The sequence below is a fragment of the Rousettus aegyptiacus genome, unplaced genomic scaffold (assembly GCF_014176215.1).
Source record: "Rousettus aegyptiacus isolate mRouAeg1 unplaced genomic scaffold, mRouAeg1.p scaffold_m13_p_5, whole genome shotgun sequence".
Taxonomy (NCBI): Eukaryota; Metazoa; Chordata; class Mammalia; order Chiroptera; family Pteropodidae; genus Rousettus; species Rousettus aegyptiacus.
The window spans coordinates 96,040,093-96,063,141 of NW_023416308.1; the positions used below are offsets into that span (position 1 = coordinate 96,040,093).

The window sequence follows — 23,049 nt, forward strand, 5'->3', positions numbered from 1 at the left end:
TGATTGTAATAAAAGCCATATGCAGCAAACGTGTTAGGTATTCTCCTGTAGTGACTGGAGGGGATGGGAAGTTTTATATTGACTGACCCCATGAATGGAGTTGGGTAGGGTGTTTGCAGGCGGCTTCAGAGTTGCTTTTCATTAGGCTCATAAAGCATGAAAAAGAATTCCGTGGAAACCATGTAGAATGGGGTCAGCCTTCCCAGGAGGACAGGTGCAGAATTATGAATATCAAGATAAGGACAATGCATCATTTAGACAGTCTATTGTGAAGAGAGGGTTGGTGCTGTCGGAGATCCTAGGAAAACTTCACAAGTAGCATTTTTACTGTAAAAATTTTTCTTCCTTCAGGAACAAATGGATTATTTTTGTTCTTAAGTGTGTCCAATACTATTAGCTACATACCTAATTTAAAATCATTCTCTTTCTTTCTCCTTCCTTGCCACTAGAGCTCTGTTTTGGTAAAGAGTATCAAGGTGCCCATTTAAAAAACGTTCATCTCCCTTGATCCTTTGCAGCTACACAAAGTCTATGTAATCATTTTCCAGCCAATGAAATTCAAGCAAAATTCCAATGGGTGTGGGGAAGCTTCTGGGTAAGAAATTATAATCCTACCCTCCCTCCCTCCCAATCTTTTTCTATTTCTGCCTTATTAAAAGGCATTGTTAGCTCTCTCTTAATATGTGAGAACATTGAGGCTTAGAGATGTGACTTTCCCAAGTTCACCTTTTATCATGAAATGCTCTATCACCCTTCTTGATTCTTGCATAGTTCATTTTTGATAATCCTGTATTTCCATTAACATACCTCTTGTACATTGAAAACATTCCAATTGGTAGAGCCAGTCTTACTGGTGAATTTTAAAGCTTTGCTGACAAACGTTTAAAGCATTTGTCAAAGGCCCACTCACTGCCTTTTTGTTCAAAGATTACAATAATAGCTTCCCCTCCCTCCTAGATTATTAACTAGGATAAAGATAGAGAAGACACTGTCCCCTTCCCAGATTCTTCTCTAGTCATTTATTCATTCCCTTATTATTTGTCTCAGTGTGGTTACAGAGAGGCATTGAAGGTACAAAGGTAGAGGAAAGTGATTATGGCATATCAAGGAAATAATACAGCTAGAGAGAGGGGAGTCTGGGTGACACAAGAGTTCATCTTTTTAGATGAATATAGATTCAAGGCCATCTCTGCAAATGAGTTTCTATTTTACTCCTTTAGTGATTCTCCTCATATTTGGGCCAGTTTTCTATCTTGGCTGGATGTGGCCACCTCAGTCTTCTAAATACTAGAATACCAAAATTTTCAAGAACACAACAGAATTTTCTCCAAGAAGCCTCCCAGCACCTCAAGAGTTGCAATAATGTCTGCTCAAAATCTTTGGTATTAATTTTCATTATATTACAATATACTATCTTACTAATATGTTTGAGAAATATTGGTTGAAAGATTGTGTATTTTTGTATATTTGTATGAAATAATTAGTAGGGCATTATTTATCTGTTAATTTTAAAAGTTGTTAATGGATTACTATGTGCCACAGGACATGGCACAGTGCTGATGACACAAAGATTCATAAGACAGAATTCCTGATGTCAAAGAGGGAGACAACATATCCAGATAATTTTAACAACATATTGAAGGTATTATAATAGACTTGTGTTGAGAGTTCTACAATTATTTCCATCTCATTACTATCAAGAAATTCTTCCAGTAAAGGTGACATTTAGACTGGCCTTGGAAATATGAATAGGACTTTCCAAAGTTTGCCAGAGAGAGTACGTTGAGGGTGGGAGCATTATATACCAATGGAAGGGCAAAAGCCAGGAGGCAGGAAGGCTTGGCATAGCCTGGGAAGAAAAAGGAATGTGATTGGAACGCAGCGTAGGAGTGGGCGGTGGGAGACAAGATGGAAGGGTAAGTCAAGAATTTGTGTTCTACAGCATCGCATTTCCTTTCACCTCTGCTCCTTTCCCACAACCCCCTAAATCTTTAATGACTGAGACACTTCTGCTTTTGTGATTTCAGGAAACCAACTGAGGGCAATTCATCACAGGAGATCCACCATTGACAACCCTCCCTAAAATTATTTGTTTTTAATATCTCCGCCCTTTTCTTTTAGCAGGGCTTCGGCCTTACCGGAAGAGCTGACACCCAAACCATGGAACACTTCAGCAGAGCTGACTTTACAAAAGGCCCCCACAATACCAAGAAGGAAGTGTTCTACCTGTGCAGAGACCTATAATTTCAAACTTTAAAAATTTTAAAAATACTTAACCATTGTTTTCCTGAACATTTGGCATGACTTTCCTTTTTCTAGGAGAGCTAAGATCCTGCCAGCCTTGAACTTTCTAGCCTTGACTATTTGTTAAGTTAGAAGAGCGGAGAGAGAAATTATTGCAGGCTTTTTTTAGAATGGAAATTTTTACTTTATTCATCCTGATGTAGCTGAAAAAAAGAGCTAAATGAATTCATATAAAACTTTTAAAAGAAATTCAACTTAGAGTTCAGATGAAGTGTAGCTACCTTTAATTTGAAAAGAACTTATTTTTAAGGAGACTGGGAAATTTTGGAAATTAGGTTTGGAGTGGATCCTCTCTCTCTCTCTCTCTCTCTCTCTCTCTCTCTCTCTCTCTCTTTCTCTCTCTCTCTCCCCGCCCCCTTGCGTGCGCACACACGCATCACTCTCTCTGTGTCTCTATCTTCCTCTTCCTCTCTCTTTCTCTTCTTCCCCCCTCCTTTCCCCTACTGTGCAGGCACACACACCCTGATATACTTGTATACACACACACATAGAATCTTAGTTCAGTGAAGCCTCACTTAAATAGTAACCTCGGCAATTGGTGTATTCCAGAAAAGTGAGTTTTCTGGATAACAGAAAGTTAGTTCTTCACACCCATTAACTTTAATACAAAGCCTAACTACTTTTAGTGAAAATGTTTCTAAAATGTTTCGCATACTTCTCTGCCCTCTTAAAGAGTGATAAATATAATTAAACCTTTCTAGTTACACCACTACCTAGATTATGAGTTTTAGGTAATCTTTAAACTCTGAGTTTATTTATTTTTTACATTTTATTCTCTTCAATGAGATAACTACCGTGTTCTGGGTACCCAAATATCTACTCATCCTTCATTCAAGAATACATATTAAGTTCCCATCCTCAACTGCTATTTGCTGCCCCCTGGCGGCACCTGCTGACAGTACCTTTCTACTTTTGCTGTATGTGGGTGGGGGGAGGGGGAGGGTGCCCTCTTTAACCCTTTGTTGGCCGCATGAATCTCTTATATTCAAATTTTGTCCTAGTTCTCTCTACAGAAGAGAAAATAAATTCTAGAGAGTATAAGTTATATAATGTCACATTCTCAGCAAATTTTAAAAGTGGATTATCAATGTATCATTGTGAACACTCAAAAATAACTAATGGTCATGTGGCATAACGGATCACTAAATACACATGAAACATATTAAACCCACGAACCGCATCTTCTTTTAGGTTAGAATCACCCACCGGGATTAGTGGAATAATGCAGAGGATGATCACATTGGTTTCTAAAGGAATTTAGACTGTGTTGGTATCTTCATGACCCTTTTCCTTTTCTTCAAAGTGTGTGGGGTTTTTTTTGTTTGTTTGTTTGTTTTTGCTGGGGCATCGGTCTCTTCTTTATCCATGCTGAAATGGAGAAATGTTAGCCAGAGGTTGGATAATAGTATCAATGCTGAACTGAACAAATCTGAACCCCTTGAGAACATATGTAGAATTTTATTTTTTCGATTTTTGTGTGTGTGCTTCAATTTCTATAACATATATACCAGTTTGTAGTATATTTGTGCTAAAAGCTTATTGAATTTTAGTAACTAGCAGGATGATACTGGACAAGACACTTATTTCTCTGTCCTTCCTTTTGATCACCTGAATAATGAACTGGTTTAATCAGATCTCTACTAAAATTTACTATACAAAGGTATAATCTTCTCAGATAATGCTGAATGAGGCTGAACTCATTGTACCGATGTTAAATGATCTCAGCCTTGAGTGATATTTTTTAGAGGTTATCTTTTTGTTTGTTTGTTTTAGTAATTTTATTACTTCTATCTCCTATGCAGTCAGTAGGCTGGTTTCTGTTATGTCTATTTCAGTACTGATCACCTCTCTTCCACTTCTTATTTGCTGATACTAAACTTCTGTGTGTGGAGAACCAATATCAAAGCTTATTTTTCATAGTACTACACAAAAATATTTAAAATCCTGAAGCCTTTTGACCTTTTGTGATGATCTGAAGTTGGCTCCAGTTCATCTTGTGACATAAAACACATGGCCTTTATGAGAATTATTTTTCTTTGTCTTCCATGCCCTCTCCTTCTCAAATTCTGCTTTGTGGCTTTGTTTCAGATGGATGATATTTCCACAAATCTTTAAATAAGTGAGGTGCATTGTTATATAATCACTGATAGGCCACCTCTGTGTTTCTATTTGGAGTATAATCTGGCTCCATATCTTGATCAATTTGTGAATAGATCAGTGCATAAATCAGTGAACACATATTTAGCAAGGATTTCCCTTCACTGTGTGTAAGCTACTCATCATGGAGATCCAAAGCAATGAAAGACAGAGCCCTCAATCTCAGGAAGACATAACACAAATAATAGTACCACAGCTAAGTTAGAAAAATAAGTACCAAAGCAAAGTCAAGAAATTAAATCTCTGAACTATGCACTTGACTGTTAGACACACGCTATTGGAAGCCACAGAATAGTGTGTCTATCAGTCAAGTACATAGTGAAAAGATTTAATGCCTTGACTTCAGAGGCTATAGTGGATCTCTTTGGTCAAGAAGCTTTCCATCCAGGCTACTGGGTGGAAAGTTCTGACACAGAGTTGTCATCTTGTTAACAGAGATGTGTTCACTGTTTCTTCAAAGATGGGTTTTAGCTGCTATTTTGTGCCCTTTTTCTCTGAGAGTGCTTGATTCTCTGTCCCTTCTCTTTTGCTTCAAGAAGCTTCTGTCTTTCCATTTTGTACCTTGGTGCTTGCCTCACTTTCCCTGAATGGTAATCCTGCTTGGAAGTTAAAGATGCGTAACCTCCGATCAGCTAAAAATAGACTTCTTCATGCACACTGCTCCTCTATGAGATATGACATGGTAATTTTATTACCATTCAGGTTCAGCTTTTGGAATGGAGATGAGGCGTGGGAAAAAGAGCATGAGCTCAAAGTCAAGTGAACCCAGCTCTACATCATTCTCTACCATTTCTTAGCTGTGATACACTTGCCAAATTTCTTAAACATTCTAAGCCTTGGTTCTTTCATCTATAAATACAAGATAATAAGGAACTATGACTTTAGGGGAATAAATTTGGCAGAAGTACATATGATGAACTCCAGGGACAAGAGACTCTCTGAGTAAAAGAAACTGCTGGTGAAGAGATGAGTTCAGAAACTAGAGTATAAAAATAGTGATAAAAGTATAAGTTAGGATATTGACTAAATACTGTCTGGCAAATTGGTAGGTTTTTAACATAAAAACTAGCCTGAAAAATCTGGGATATATAATTGCTGGAAATAAAAAACATGTGGCCTAGGGTCTTATCGAAAGTATTGATGGGGCAAATTAGAAAAGATATGGTTCTTATATTTTATTAGGGCAGGGTCTTTGTCTATTTTGTCATTCTAGCACCTTCTGCAATGTGCAGTTCCTTATAGATAGTCACTTGATGAATGTATTTGATGAATGAAAATGTTTTACATCCTAGCCTTACCACATGCTAGTTCAGTGACACCTAGAGTATAAATGGAGGCTGTGACATTTGGCTGGTATCCAGTACTAGTTATGTCAGAGGTGGAATCCAATATGACTTGGGTGGCTTTACTTTATGGCATTTTTGAAAGACTAGACTTTGGAGTCAGATGGCCCTGAGTTAGACTCCTAGATCTCTTATTTATTATTGATGTTGAATAAGGTGTTTTACTGCCCTGAGCCACAGTTTCATCTTCTACAAAATGGGGATAATATCATTAACCTAAAAGGTATCGTAAAGATTATTTATAATGCATATAAAAATGGTTAGCATACTGCCTTGCATATAGAAGGTAAACAATAATCTTTAGCTATTTGTTATTTTTATTATTGTTGTTAGTGCTATTATTCCCAATTTTCTCTAGCCATTGAACAGCTCCCAGCTTTTGTTTGTAAGCTGAACTATATAAAAGAATCCAGCTCAGTGGAAAGCTCATGTGGCAGGTCAGTCAAACACCTGGATTTGGAGAACCAGCATCATTAATAAAGGCTACATCTTGGCATATCCTGGCACTATACTTTTCTGGGATTCCCTTTTACCCTCTCTGGGGATTGAGGAGTGACAGACTTTCCTTTCCTGTTGATATGAGGAGTGAATATGCTACTGAAACATGTGGCTGTTTCCTCTATGCTTCTTCCATCTAGAGCCTCAGTCTCCCAAGATGCTCTGGGAAGAGTGGTTGCCATTGCTCTCAGGGTATGATATATATGCTTGCCCCCTGCGCCAGTATTCCAGTTGCATTATTCCTTAGAAATGTGATAGAAGGGCTTTGACTGTAACGAGATTTTATTTGTACAACTGTTCTTCCAATAGATTATGAATTAAGTAAACTTTGAGGCAAACCTAGAAACTATCATCATCCCCAACTCCAGTCCCTTTAAATCCCAATGACTGCTCCCCATAGTGTTACCACACACACCACAATTTCTCTAGGGGCAATTGTTTAAGCTCCAACAGCCAACGTATGAATGGTTTCTGGACCGCAGCTGTTTGGGATGTTTTCATCATTCATGCAAGTGTTATGAAAGGCAGCATGGTACAGAAGACTGGTTCTGGGGATGTTGGCTCTCTGTTGAGTTCTGCCCCTTACTTGCTTTCTAACTTTGGACCAGTAATACCCTCCTCTGGGACTCAGTTTGCTCAACTATAAATGAAAGGTTTGAACTAAAACCCTTTTGAGCTCAAAAGACCTCTGATTCAGCAAAATCCTTTATTATCGTAGGTGTTAGAAAAGGCTTGTTTCAGATTGATTGTGGTGGCCATTGCTTTCCTGGCCTGTCACAGTGCTCATTTCTTCCTTTTCCCCTCACGTCCCTGTGGTATTTTGGCACAGAATGAGTCACTGCCGGCTGTGGCGTACATCCGGAAATGGACTGCCATCCTCTTTCCTGGCACGGGGAGGGAAGAGTGTGACTTTTTATATCCCCTCCTATTGATTAATGACATCTCCTACATAAGAATTATGATTATTCTGGTCTCATCAAGCCACATCTATGAATACAAATCCTTTGTGTTACTGCAACCTCATGATGAGTCTGACCTCGGAAAGGCTTTGGGGACACTTTAGAAAACATCTTTCTCTACCGCTGAAAGGTTCACAACTATTGTTTTCCTCTTCTGACTCATCTTTGAATCAGTAAATTAAATATGTATAACTTGTGAAGATTTCATTTTTATTAAAGCAAGGTGCTTTGCTGAGCAAAGTCAAGAAGTATTCAGTCCTCCTTTTCTCCCTTCTCAATGATTTCATTTCCTTTAGTTTGCAGGAGGGCTCTCTGAGAGCTTCTCCTTCTCTCTCTCTCTCTCTCTCTCTCTCTCTCTCTCTCTCTCTCTCTCTTTCTCTCTAACTCTCTGTGGCACTGGTTCTTCCCTGTAATGTGGAGAAGTTAAAATTGAGTTGACTACCATCTACTGTTCCAGGGGGACTGGCAAGAGTTGAGGATCAAGAAGCTGTTTCTCAAGTAAGTGATGGTCATTATATCTTCTGGGAGATTGTGTCTTCCTCTGGGATAGGGCAAGAGTCATATTTTTTCATTTTGTCATTGCTGACATGTTCTAGAGTGCTGTTTCTTGATGATCCTCCCATCTGGAATGTTCTTATTCTACCCCTGAACCCCATCTGCTATTTTATCAGTTCCTAACTCCTTCTCTTTTATTTCCCCAAAGGGAACTAGTTTATTTCATAAACTAAAGCCTTTCTGCCTACATTATTTTTTTTTTTCCCTAACATAAATGTCTATACAACTTATTGTCTTTCTCACCTTTTAAATAATTTGGTTGGGAAATGTATCAGATTTTTAGAAGTTTTTCCCTAGTATGCAACTCTTGCCTTTCCAAACAGACTGGAAGTTTCTTGAGGGCAAGAGATCACATGCTTTTAAATTAATAGATAGATATTCCTTAAGCATTTTTTAAAACATTTATGGCACATATTATAATTTATTTCTATCTGTTGTACTGTACTTGGCATAAATTTTAGGTGTTATCAAAGCCCTTTGCTAACAACTAATTTGAATAGCATATGACATTGCCTTAAAAATATAACTCTTAACTGTTAAACTGCCAAAGTAATGGAGATCATAGCATTTTGATATTGTGATTTGGAACGAATTTTTAACTTTCTTTATATATTTTAGTCCTACTTAGTTTCCCAAGTATGTATTAAGTGCTGACTAAATACCAGGAGCTATCTTAGATACCAAAAATACCAAGAAAATCATCAGGCTCCATGTGCTCAAGTAATGGTTACTCTATCTTTGAACAAGTCATTTAATATTCTGACCGATTTTTTTTACCAAACAATGGGAACAATAACTCTATCTCAAAAAACTATATAAAACTTTGTAAATTTGAAAAGTGCAGAGTTACTTTTTGTCTTTCTTAACTCATTGAGAGGATCTAGTTTATGAAAAGTAATCTTTTCTTGAATATAGAAGGCTTTCTTCTCTTTATTTAAGTCATTTTTACTTTCAGGGATGGGGACGCCTTTGTGAATGGCAGTTTCGTGTACCTACAATAGGAAGTATGAGTGAAAATGAGTTGCTGGTGTGACAATCTCAAGTCTTCCGTCTTCATTTTCACCTATTAACAGCGGGCCACCTAGAATTTCTGATTTTTTTCTTTATCTCTTGCTTTTTTTTCTTTCCTTTCTTTCAAACCACTGTTGCCACCATAGTCAGATCCTTATTAGCTTATAAAAGTTTATTCACTGAGCAAGTATTTGTTGAGTTTGAGTTCTTACTATGGTCACTATTTTAGGCACTGGTACACAGGAGCAAACAAAGCAGACCTAATTTTGCCTTCATTAAACCTATTTTCTAGTGTAAAGTCAGAGAATACATAAAACAAATAACCATAAAGAAGAAGAGTATACTGGCAGATTAAGAGCCCTGGAGGAAAATAAAGCTGGAAATGCAGATCGGAAATGCTGGGAGTGATGGGTACAATTTTAAGTAGATAATAAAAAAAGAGATAATCTTTCCATAAAGACTTAAAAAGGGTGAGGAACAAGCCATATGGTTATTTGGTGGAAGAACATTCCCGGGAGCATGAGCAGTTGATAGCAAAATCTCTGAGGTGAAAGTGAGAAAGTTAGACAGGAAGCTGGAGATTCGGGAACAGAAGCCAAACAGGCAAGGCCCGAAGACCGTTGTGAGGAATTTGGCTTTCGGGCCAGATGACATGTGCAGCCATCAGAGCATTCTGAGGGGAGGAAAAAAACATGATTTAGCTTATGTTTGAACAGAATTACTCTGACTACCATACTGAGACAGACTCTAAAAAGGTAGGTGGAGAAGTAAGGAGACCAGTTTTGAAGCTATTACAGTAACCTGCATGAGAGATGGTGGTGGCTTGGATCAGAGTTGGAGGGGTGTATGTTGTGAGAAGTATCTGGGTCTTAGATATATTTAGAAGGTATCGCCAAGAGAATTTGCTGATTGACTAAACATGGATGTGAGAAAAGAAGTATATTCAAGGATGATTACAAGGTTTTTCCCTAAGCAGCTGAAAAAATAGGGTTGCCATTTTGTTAGAGAAATATGTTCGAAGCACTTAAGTTTGAGATGCTTATTAGAAATGTTAAGTAGGCGGTTGTTTATAACAATTTGGAGTGCAAGAGTGAGGTTCAAACCCATCTTTGAAACTCTAATACTGAAGCTTGCATTTTGTCTGCTATGTCAGACTCCTAGAGTAGAAAAGAGAGACTAAATAGAAATAAGGAAATACATTCAGAGGATATTTTGAATTTATGCATCAAAAACTTATACAACTGTTATCTCTTCTATTTCTCTTCTCTCTCCCTCTCTCTCTTTTTGTGTTGTGCCAGTTACAATGTCAATTCAAGATACCTCTGAAGATATTTATTAGCAAAGGGATACAGAGTCACAGGCCAGAAGCTAATTTTGCATTGTAGAATTGATTTCTGTTGAAAGCATATTTCATAAACTTAAAAAAAATTATTGGGTGGGGATAAAAGACAACATCATTATTTCTCATTTGTAATTTATCTCACGAGTATGATCTCTCAGCCAGTAGAATGTTACATATCTTATGTGGGATGCAGGATATATTCAACTAGTGTTACTTAGTCAAGTTAAATGGGATCAGGCTACAAATATTACTTTGAAAGGATCTTTGGGATATTTAGTACACATTTGCAGAACATTGTATGACATACTTTATTCATTTGTAGCCCAGTTTGTATTTGTCTAGAAATGCTGCAGACTATTAAAAATTAAGTGAAATGCATTCTCAAATGGAATATAAAATACATCCATTCTGGAAGCTTCATAAGTGCTAATTTTAAGTTCTAGGATCTAAATTCTATATATTATAGTAATTGTGAATATTCATGTACATGGAAAGAACAATTATGCGATATCTGGGTAATGCTTGTCAGTTTTTAAAACTTGCTTTTACATATCCTGTCTTATTCATTTCTCATAGCAACCCTGTATTATAGGTGATAGTATCCCCTGTTTTGAAGTATGAGGAATTTAATGATCATAGGACTTATCCAAGGTCATAGAATCTCAAGCTGATGTGTCATAAGTTCTCTACATGGTGAGAAAAGTGTGTTTCTTTGTTATATTGTCAAACATTTATTATATTATTTATTATGATAAAGAAGCATATTTTTCCCTTTTCAAGTAAACATTTCTCAAGATTTACAACTTTTTCTTTTTAATTAACATCTATTACTGAACTAGTAGAATCTATAAATGGTTCTTCTGGGTACTGGTAGAGAACTGACAATCAAAATAAAACCATATATTCTGTATAACAATGTATGCTTGACAAAGTACATTTATCTATAGTATTATATTTAATCTTCCCAACAATCCTGAGAAGCAGAGTGATCAGTTTTTCTCATCCAGATTTTATGGATAAGATGGTCAAGTGACCTGGTAAAAGTCATATCACAGATTGTCAGAGAAGAGACATAAACCCGGTTTTAGATGTGAAGTCCAGAGTTCCTCCATGTGGTGTCCTGAACACATCATTTATTGCATGTTAAGTGCTTAATAGATGGTATCTGTATTTTGTTATTAGCTTTATTGTTATTCTGTACATTCAACTGATTTGTAAGTATACCTCTCCTTGGCCAAGTTGGCTGATATCTATTAACCCAGCTAGTGAGCCATTCTTTAATCCGCCTGATAAACCACCACTTAGCTGCAAACAATCAAACAAGTGTCTAGTTGCTGGAAGCTGAATTTGACCAGGACAATTATTAAATAGTTAAGTTGAGAAACTTTGCAAGCAGAAGTGGACTGTATTTTACAGTGTAGAGAACTGGGCAGATTTTTTATGCTTCTTAGTGAAGATGGTTGTTCAATTTTATGAATTTTCTCAAGGTTGCAGGGGTGGAGCAGAGATGCTACAGTAGCCACTAAAAATCAATGAATCTTTGGTTGCTATAAAATAAAAATCGCACTCATTCAGAAGTGATCTCAGACAGTCTTTAAGCTGAGTAATCAAGAAGTTATTCAGAATTATTCTTGCCGGACAAAATGCTATGCATCTTTGTTTAATCCAGAACTTTTAGAACTTAACTAGAAGCTGTCATTTCTAACATTTATTGTGTGTTTACCATGGTCAATTACTGTGCTAAGTAAATTATACATTGGGAAACCATATGTACAGGTGTGCCTAGGAGAGTCCCAATGTTACTCACCTATCCTTGCATAAATATTAACGGTGTCTCCTTTCACTTTAAAAAATGTTCTGGAAGGAAAAAAAAAGATAGGAGGAAAGGTAGAGGGATATACATAAATTAAGAAATTTAGAAAAAAATGTTAATTATAGAATTTAAGTAGTAGATATAGATGACGGTAAATAAAGTTCTTTAAAATTTTCCAAATAAAATGTTGGGGAAAAAACATCCTGGTTTGGATGGCAAATTTTATGGTTACCCAATATGTAGATGATCTAATTTAATACCTAAAATCACCCTATAAGTTAGATGCAATTACTATCTGCATTGTACAAATGACAACTTTGAGTCACTAAGAGGGTGAAAAAAGTGGTCCATAATACATACCGCGTAAATGGGGTAGACCTTCTCGCGGCAGTGAACTTCCAGGACTCACACAGTTGGAAACAATGCTATACTTCCCCTAAATATGTGATTGCAGTTAACTACCTTTTCTTGTAACAGCTATTTAAGTTTCATGAAATTAATGTTTCTCAGAATACATCTTAGGAAATGCTGCCAGAGGAAAGGTGGTAGGTGGGTGGGCGGGAAGAAACTCATATTTATTTAATTATTTATCTTCTTACTACATTTTACTGATTAACTTTCTGTCAAGCACTTTATATAGACAATTTCATTTACTCACAGTGACATTATTAATAGATATTAATATCTTTATAGTAAATAAATGAATACTTAGAGCTATTAAATAACTTATGTATGGTCACACATCTAGTAAGATTCGAAGCTGGAATTTAACACAGGAATATCTGCCCTCTTCACCCAATTGCTTATTTTAAACTTGTCAACTCTGTGTCTGACATGAGCTTAGCCTAAAAAAGGAATACTTACACATGAACAAAGGCCCTAAATATTATGTGACTAGATAGTACCCTTAGAATAATTCATAAAATTTTCTCTTAATAATACATTTTTAGAGAACGATAAGGGTAGAAATTGATCATCTTTTAAGTTGTATCAATAGATTCTATGATACTACATTTATCCAGATTCTTTAGCTGTCATTAATAGAGCACTTTTTAGGTAAGGTAATTGAAAACTAATTACCCCTATTCCCTCTTCTGAAGAAAAAGAAATTATATTTACTGATTTTCTACTTCGTGCCACACACTATGACCTTTTCTGTCTTAGCTCACTTATCTACAAAATGTTTATAATGACTACTGATCTCATAGGGTGGCAGTGTGGGAGTCAAGTGAGCTGCAAAGCACTTTGGACAGTGCTTGCTTCATACTAAGATGACATTCATCTATATTTCATTTATTCAACCAATGGTGATTGGGCATGCACTATGTCCCACACATCATTTTGTGTGCCAAGGATATATCTGTTAACGGAATAAATGAAGGTCCTGCCCTCATGAAATTTACATTTTGGTGAGGGAATCAGATAATACATGAATAAAAAAGTAAATATATATCAGGCAATATATTAGTCAGGATTGTCTAGGTTGTGCTGCAGTGAAAAATAACCCCAAATATCACCAGCTTAACCCACTAAAAGTTTATTTCTCATGCATGCTACATGTTTAATGCAAGTTAGCAGAGGAGCTCTGCAATTCACTTATATAGGGATTCAGGTTCGAGGTTCCATCTCGACTCAATGCCATGATCTGCAACAGAAACATAATTGTACACTGACTCTTAATGCTCCTACCAAGAAGACACAAGCCATAGTTCATTGGCAAAGGCGAGTCATATGTCAAAGGGAATAGGGAATACAATGCTGAAGTCAAGGAGAGAGAAGGAAGCCAGATCAAGAGCCTTGTGGGTCATTGTGAAGACTTTGGCTTTAGTGCTGAGTAGGACTGCCATTTTGAGAAGAGAGGTGTCATTTAACATACATGTTAATTGAATCACCCTGGATGCTTTGTATAGAAGGGGGCTTTTGACTTATATTGATGAGAGATGATGCCGGCTTGGATCAAAGTAATAGTAGTGGAGAAAGTGAAAAGGTGAGATTATAGATATGTTTTGAAAGTAGAGTCAAGACTATTTGCTTACTGATAAAATGTAGGGCTCTAAAGAAAGAAAGAAAGGAAAGAGTCAAGGGCAAATCCAAAGTTTTTAGTGCGAGAAACTGTAAGGATGAAGTTGTAATTTATAAGGAGGTAGAAACTTTGAGAGAGCTCATAGAATGTTGTCATAGGTATCATAATTATTTAGCCTTTATAGTAGCTCTATGAAGAACATTTTTCTAGCCTCACTTTAAAAAGGCAGAGCTGATTCTCAATACTGTTAAGTGGCTTATCCAGGGACATAGCTCTAGATCATTTGGTTCTTTCTCCAAAGATACACTGATAATTACAAAGCATATTTCTCCTATTCTGGTTTGGTGCTTAACTAGGTTCTGATATATTTGTAAGTGTAATATCATGACGGCTAAATTACTTTAACAATGAATAAAAATCCCAATGTAAAATTTTTAAGGGAGTTGCTGTAAAACCATAAAAGAACTTTAAGCTCCTATCAAATGTACTATTAATATAGAATTACCACCAGCACCACTGTCCTCCAAAAAATGGGTAATGTATATCTGTATACCTAGTCAGGGCATGCAGCCAGATCAGTGGAATGGATTGGGTTTCATTTTAATGTAGTAAACCTATATTAGGAAGCTATGTATCTATATTATTATGTGTTTTCTATATAAATATAGAAATAAATCTATACCTATGTATATATGTGTATATATATCTCCATACATACACAGTATACAACTTATTGTTTTAACCTGTTGAAAGATCCTGGACACAATTGAATTCTATTAAATTATGGAGGAACTTGTAGTTTATTAGTGTTGCCCTTAGTTCAACCTTTAAAGCTTATATGACCTGAACTGCTCCTTTCTCTCTAAAGTTGGCCCAGTGACATTCCTTCTCCAGTTGTAGCAATTATTCTCATCCCAGAATTTTCCATTCTGCTTTGCTATTTCATAGACTCACAGATGCTCTTCTCTTTCTTTAAAATGTGTTTTCCCAACCTCCATTAACTTCAGTGAAGTTCTGCTCATCCTTCAAGACACAGACAAGGACCGTGTCTTCTAAAAAGTCTTTCGAAACTATTTCTCCCAAGAGGGCCTAGTATCTCTCCTTTCTATGCCCACAGCACCTTTAGTATACCTCACTCAGCACTCAGCATCCTGTATGCCAATTAGTTATTTATTTTCTATTTTTCCTTTAATCTGTAAGCTTTTTGAGGTCAATTCATCCTAAATGTCTCCATATTCTAGGCATCTAAGCCAAGTGTTCTTCATATATAAGGAACTCAATAAAAATGTATTAAATAAATGAGTAAAGGGTTTTTTTTTTTTTGAGTAAAAATCCTCACCGACAATATCTATAGATGTTGAAATAGAACATTTAGAATAGAAATAGCAAATGCATTTTATTCCTTTTTGTCAAATCTCGTCAGTTGGTAGTATCAGCATAGAGTGTAAGATAAAAGGGCATTCTGAGACTCTTTTATCTGCACTTGGTTGGAAGAGAGAGGCATGTGAACGTGATGCCTGAGATGGAGATGGGAGAAAGAAGTGAAGGCATTCATTTGAAGTTGTTTGACTCTTGGGGCTAGAAAAACGGGCTGGCTAAATTCATGTAACTCGAAGGACTTGTATGGAAACTATAAATGCCTACTATCAACTTATTTATATCCAGGATTACTAATGTGATTCAGCTGAGGACCTATTGGTAATTTTATTGTTAAGCAAGTTTTTCTGCTTGCCTTGTAATCTCTTGAAAGAGAGTTTTTCCTTAAAAAATACGATCAGCTCTTGTTTTGACGTAAGTCCAAAATCTCTTAAGTAGTAGTGGACATATCTGGAAATATCATATAATATTGTTGTAGATTCCTTACTCTGTACTTTTGGAGGCCCAATTAGATTTCATGGGAAACATGGAGACTTATCATCAGTAACTTTAAATTTTTTCTGCAGTGGAAGAATATAGAATGAGGACAAAATCCAGGAAGGCAGACATATTTTTAAATAACAACCCCTTTGCCTATTACTGTTATACCTGCTAGCTATTCTTCTCTTCTAAAAAGCTAACTTCAAAACCTAATTAAAATAACTTAATTTTATCAAACACTTGCTGTGCCTTGCTCCTGTGTGTACTTATATATGTAGAGTACATAATTATACATATAAATTCTATCTCTATTTTCTTGTCTGTCTGTCTATCTATCTATCTATCTATCTATCTATCTATCTATCTATCTTTCTATCTGATCAGTGCAAAGTTGTTAGTTAGCTTACCTTAGAAAAGACTGTCCGTTATTCTAAAATTGTATCATTCACATTTTTCTTGATGTTGAAATGCCTTTTTAAAAAAAAACTAAATAATGGAGATAGAAAATATTACTGTTTTTATAATGTCCTTACTTGGCAAATTAAAAGTAGGAAATTCTATATTTTCCTCCTCCATCATCCCATAACCTTCCTTTTACCTCTTCCACCTCCTCCTCCTCCACCATAATAATCAACATAATCAAATCAATTTTTGTCTTTTACTTGACCATGAAAACTGAACTGTGCTACTAAAAAAAAGACATTTCAAACAATGTAAGATTGGGTACTCTTGAACTTTTTCCTCACTTTTTTTGTTAACCAGCATGGGTCAATATATTGAATTCAGATCCCCAGGTTTTAGTTCTTGGCTTTCGAAGAACACATAATAATTGGTTTTAAAAAGTGATAGCCAACATACAAGGAGACCTAACCTGAGGAAGATACTTTGCCTGTAGCTCTCCAGAACTTTGCCTGGCACCTAAATGGTACATTATGGTTCTTGATTGAGATGGGAATTTTATGTGATAAAAAAAATAAATCAAGTAAAAAAGCTTTAATGACAGGATTTCTAAAAACTTTATTGCCAGGTTGATAGAGAAGTTGCCTCTATTTCAGAACCAAATGAAAATCAAACACAGCCCCTCAGCCTCTCATTCCAGATGTCTGTGTAAGTTTTGGGTACATTTGTAATGTTTGGTAATAGATTAACACACAGAAATAGAATTAATATCAATAGTATTGTAAAGGAAAACATTTTATGTAGATACTCAAAAATAAGTAGTGTGTCTATTTTAATGTAGTCTTAACATGAGCTGTTTCCAGACATTTGACACAAGTTATTCATCAAACCATAGTTTCATTGTTTGTCTTCTAACCTATTATGAAAATCACAGAGCTTTTGTACTTGAAATAATTCCCAAACTTTGTACCCCAAGTTCCTAAACTCCTTATTCTTTTATGCTAAGTCAATTAAAAGATTACTTTGTTCTTTTCATGAAGAACGTAATTGAGAATGGACAGATTTTTATTGCTTCAGGAGATTACAGCAGCGTCCCTCAGGCTTTGTATTCTCAGGAACCCCTTTACACTCTTAAAAAATACTGACAACTTCAAAGAATTTGTGTTACATGGGTCCTATGCATTGATATTTTCTATATTAGAAACTAATAATATATATATTTATTCATTTTTAAATGATTCTTTGTAAAACAATAATAAATGCATTACATGTGAACATAAATAACATTTAAAAATAAAATGTAGACATATTTCCCAAAACAAAACAAAAAAATATTTACTGAGAAGAATACCATCATTTTAAATTCTTCCAATTCTCTTTAGTGTCTGGCTTAATAGAAGACGGTTTGGTTCTCTTATCTCCTTCTGTACTCTACTGCAACATATGGTTTTGGTTACAATATAGGAAGATTGAGCATCACACAGACATGAGAGGGAAGAGTACTTTCATAGCCTTTTCAGATTACTGAAGATATTCTTATCTAAAGTCTAATGTTATTTTCTAAGCCCTGCTCCTGTTGTATCATTCTTCTGTTCCTCTAGTGCTATGACTGGTTTTAACTATTTTACATCTATAATTAAGGTCATTCTTTGCTACTACACTAAAACTTGACAGCTGGTACTTTGTATATTAAAATTTACTGGTATACCTTTGAATGAATCCTTTTCTTTACCCATGAATAATTTTGTAACACCATTCAATGGTCATTTGGAAAATATTTGTTCACTGAGTTATGTAGCTCTTCTAAATGTTGACTCATTCCATTACACAGCATAAAAAATCGTGCTGATAAATATTACCACTTATTTCAACTGAAAAGTCTTTAAGTCTGGGGACACTGTTAAGCTCACAGTGGTGGATACAACTTTTCTAACATTGTAATATTTGCTTGCAAGCTGAAATTTTCATCGACAAAGGATACTGTGGTTGTTTTCCTTGGAGTGACAGGCTTGTTTCATTCATTTTTGAGAAGATGTCTGCCAGATTCCCAAGTCTGAATAATCATAGTTGGTCTGTCATTCTTCAGTTAAAAATGATGGTACATTAAAAAAGCAGCTAATTCAGCTTGCAACTCAATCTCACAAGTCCTTTTTCTTGAGATAACTACGGTATATAGTAGAAATACCTTATGCATACTTTCCATGTTGTCACAGAATATTAAAAAGCATATATTTAAGGTTTGAGGTTTAATAAGATTTTTAATGCTTCATCAAAGACATTATTAAGTGAAACTGGCTTTCTATTTGCGACCTCACTTGATGAAGAATATAATAATTACTGCTTTGGTGTTCAGTTTAGTATCACATTAAGGTGCTGTATTACTAACCATTAGTTTTATACCATCAGTGCAAATGTTAACACAATGAAAAAGCAAATAGCATCATAGTGTTATGAAAATAATTTTGACTTTGTCCCTGAAAAGTTCTGCGGACCATACTTTGAGAACCTCTGTATCTGAAGCGTAACTAGATCCAAGCTAAATTCTGAAGTTGGTAAGGATTGGCTTTGGTGCCCAAACTCTCTTGCTGTACATGCTCATCCCCAAATACCCTCCCCCAACTCCCTTCTCCTCCCTGCCTAGCTCCTATTCCACAACACTCTCAACAGGCCAAGAGGCATGGTGTCTCAAGTGGGATCCCTAAGTTGAATTTTACCTTTGAAGTCATCAATTATCAGCTCCTTCCCTGCATTTTCCCATTTCAAAATATATTTCATTGTCAGGGATACAACTCCCCAGGAAATATTTGGATGTAGCATTATCCTTTTCAACTGCTATATTCATCACTGATAAAACTTTATATGTTATGCTTACAAAGGTGAACATCTATAAATATATTTTGAACTATAATGAAAAAAATCCAATATCAGTGTTAAAGTATAAATTTCAAAAGTTAAAAACATGGATCACATACAAATACATAGTATGCATGTGTCAAAGATTTATTTACCTCATAAATAAAGGAAACAGTAGGATGGTAAACCTAGTTCAAAGGATAGAATGAGGGGAAAAAATTGCATATATATAGTCACTAGGAAAAAGAATGCTGAAATAAGGCTGTAAAATTAGATTCCAAACTGATTAATGTCCTGCAGTATAATAAAATCTTAACCTTTGGAGCTATATTTTTTACTGGACAGAAATTATTTGCATTCCTACTGGACAAAAGTAATTTGTAGCTTATCCATCTTGCACAAGTTAGGATATAACTTTACCAAGTCCAGGCTCTAATTGAGACCATTACAAACTAAAAACAGTTTCTTTTCTTTAGAGCAAAAATGGACCCTTATGCGGGCTTCTTTAATGATATTTCTGAATGGCTTTGAAAGGGAATGCAGTCATCTTTTTGCTGGATTTATGAATTTGAATCATTTTTCTTAAATTAGCAACAAAATTGTGGAGAGGGATGCTTGGGGGAATATCTTTCCAAGCTCTTAAAATGCTGCAATATAGCCGAATGTGGAATATTTATTAAATATTTATTGAATATCCACTTTGTGACAAGCAGTATATAAAGAGATTTCATGTATAGTTTTATTTTACCTTCACAACAACCTCATGATATATGTATTTTTTTTCACTTTTAGAAGAGGAGACAGGGATAAGAGGTAAGTGAGTTGCATGAGGTAACACAGCTAGTAATTAGTTAGCGCCAAGATTCAGATACTAGGTCTGAATTTTAACTAACATAGAACAGTCCTACCGACAATGCTCAGGGATTATTTCTGCAAATTTCACTCTTTTGTTTCTGGCAAACAAATGCCATTCATTCACTTTATAAGATAACATATTTTTTTTTTCTGATTTTAAAAATATTGTAAGATCATTATAGAAAGTATGGCAAATAACAAGAAACATCAAACTCCTTGATCTTTCACTACCCAGACACAAACCCAGTGAACATTTTGATATTAGTCCTCATGATTTTTATTATATGTATAAGCTTTCGAATATAAGGTTGCAAATTGTACCATGATCTATAAGATGAAAGAGCTGATTGAATTACAATACAATATTGCATGGATAAATCATAGTGTATTTGAAAGATCCCTATCATTGGGCATTTAAAATTTTCAATATTTAATAGGGTAGATAATGTGATGGACATTTCTAACTAAAGATATTATTTAATCTTTTTGTCGATTTAGTAAATAGGCACTCTATTGTCTGTACTTCTTAGTACAGAAGGGTAGGCACCTAATATTAGGACACAGATGGAAAGTGCATCTAAGTCAAGACCTTAGAAAACCAAACGTACATTCTCAACCACTGGGGGACCAGGCACCCCAGTTTACATTCTTTTTCTCCACACTATTTTCCATGAGCTCAGACTCGGAACCCATGGGACAGTTTGATATTCATTTGTAATGTCTACATGCACATTCGAAGTTGCCTTTGCTGCCATGATTTGTGAGATCTTGCATTCTCTGCCTCCACACTCAGGGTGAGGCAGCATCTCCTTTGCTCTTCTAAGCCAATAAAACATCCCTCAGGAGGTGGGGCTTCATACATATGCGTGCCATATGCTGCCCCTCACAATCCACAGGTGTGTTTTATCAGATTATTAATACTTCTCAACACACACAAAGCTTCAGTCTGCCCATTTCTGTAAACTCTCTCCTTAAGAAGAAGCGTTTGTTTGTTTATTCGATCAAAAGAAAAAATTATCTTCAGTTTTGACATATACAACATATGGAATTGCACGGCATTACAAGGCAAAACAAGAACTCAACCACAGCTGTTAACACACCAAAATCCACCAAATGTTCTGGATTTAGGGAGTGTTCTTTATTGCAAATAAGATGTTAAAATGTATTAAACTCACTAGAGCACTTTTATATTTCATATAATATTTCGTTCCCAGACGATGGAGGGTAGAGAATATCTATATCTTGAACCTAACACACCATTTAATTATGTAAATAAATTTGTTTTCTTGTGCAAAGAAGGGTCTCTCTTTATTGTTTATAGTCTTAGAGGATGTAGTTTCAAACCATCATTCTGGCTTCTGAAATTACATTTTGCAAACTTTTATCAATTTGATTCACTGTTCTTAGTTTATTTTCTCGAAAACGTTTTTCCATAGCATTACTGGTGTTGAGTGGATTACTGAGAAAAGTAAACAAGGATATTTCTGAAAGGGGCTGATGTGTCTCCTTTGAAAGATATACTGAGGTCAGTAAAGGTCTTTTAATGATCTGGATATACACAACTTCCTGGTTATTAAAAGCACAAAACATAATAAAAGATCATCATTGACAACAACAAACTATTCTTCCAGCTAACCCTGAACACACATGCTCATTATTTTGAAAATGCTCTTGCAGAAGCAATAGAAAATTTGACACAATTAATGGCAAACTCTGACATCCATCCTCAGGGAACTCATATAATTCCCAAAAGTATTTTCAGCTGTTTCTATCATTTTATATCTGGCCAAGTGTGAAAGGAAATCATATTTTGCTCCCAGTTTTGAGACAGATAAAAAGCTACATATATATTTCTCAATGTATTCCTAAAGCTGCCTTCAGAATCAACACAAAGAAGAATATTTTATGGTTCTTATGATCAAAAATAGCAAATTCCTTGTGATACTGATGCATTTGTGCACTATCCAGAAACTCCCTTACAAGGGCAGAAAAACCATTTCCTAAAGGTGAGTGTCAGGAGCATCTCTGAGCTCCAATGGTTCTTGGTTTAGTTCACTAAACTGTGGGATGGATTACTGATAAATTAGAAAAACAGAGTTGGGAGCAGCAAAGGGTGGGTATTCTTCTGGTTTAAATACCCAGTCCTTGAGCTTGGGAAGAAACTTCTAACAAAACAAACGAATACTCAAAATCAAAGTGCAGGATTCTCCCTAGAGTTTCACTTGGGTACCTTGACCCTGGACCACATAACACCAGAACAGATAGCAAAACCTGATAACGTCTTCGTACTCAAGGAACTCGAAGGTTTAAAAAAGGGGAGTGTAATTAATTGCTACAGGGGTATCTGCTCCCAAATAGTAAAAATGGGCTTGTCTTTGATTTACTTTACCCCAGATCTCACCAGCAGTCTGATCTAATTCCCTATCTTTTCATATTAATAAACACACACAGAGATTGGGATCATGTGGCAGTATTTAGAACCTTGATAATATGACTGGGAATGCTGTTTTATTTGGGATAGAAAAAGAAGAGAAAGTGATAGGGCATTACACTTTTTCAGGCCTCTGCATCTCACTGAGCAATGCCTCCTTTCCTTCTGTGGACTGTGATTTCGGTCACCTTCTGTCTTGCAAGGAGCTCTGTGCTTCACATGGACAATGAGTAACTCAGGAGACCTGGACCAGGCCTACCTTTGTCACTTTCTAGCTCTGTGGCCTTGGTTGGGAAAGGCCTTTCTCAACTTTGGCTCTTAGTTTGTCCTCTTGTAGAATGAGGAGTTCAGAAGAGCTGTTCTTGGTTGTCCTTTCTTAATCTATCCTTCTACAATAAGGGTTGTGGCCATGTTCTGAGTTTCTCTCTGTCTTCCCTGAGTCCTGGAGGCCACGTGTTAGTCTGAATTCTGGCTCCGCAGGTTGCCAGCTGTTGCACCTTCCACAAGTAACTCTCTAAACTTCAGTTTCCTTATGAAGTGGTAGTAATTCTCCTACCTCATAGGAGCGGTGTGTGATGAAATGAACCGTTTCTGAAACATTTTAAATGTTAAATAAACGTTAGCTGGTTTTTTAATGAGATAATATATG

The 23,049-nt window shown here is 35.8% G+C and overlaps 1 long non-coding RNA gene across 1 annotated transcript in view; it reads left to right on the forward strand.

Annotated features, from left to right (window-relative positions):
- Positions 1 to 7,689: 7,689 nt before the first annotated feature.
- The window catches only part of LOC118602771, a 594,064-nt gene continuing 578,704 nt past the window's right edge, over positions 7,690 to 23,049 (forward strand). The window contains exon 1 of the long non-coding RNA XR_004950748.1: positions 7,690 to 7,759. This is a non-coding gene — a long non-coding RNA (uncharacterized LOC118602771). The remainder of the gene's footprint in view (positions 7,760 to 23,049) is intronic.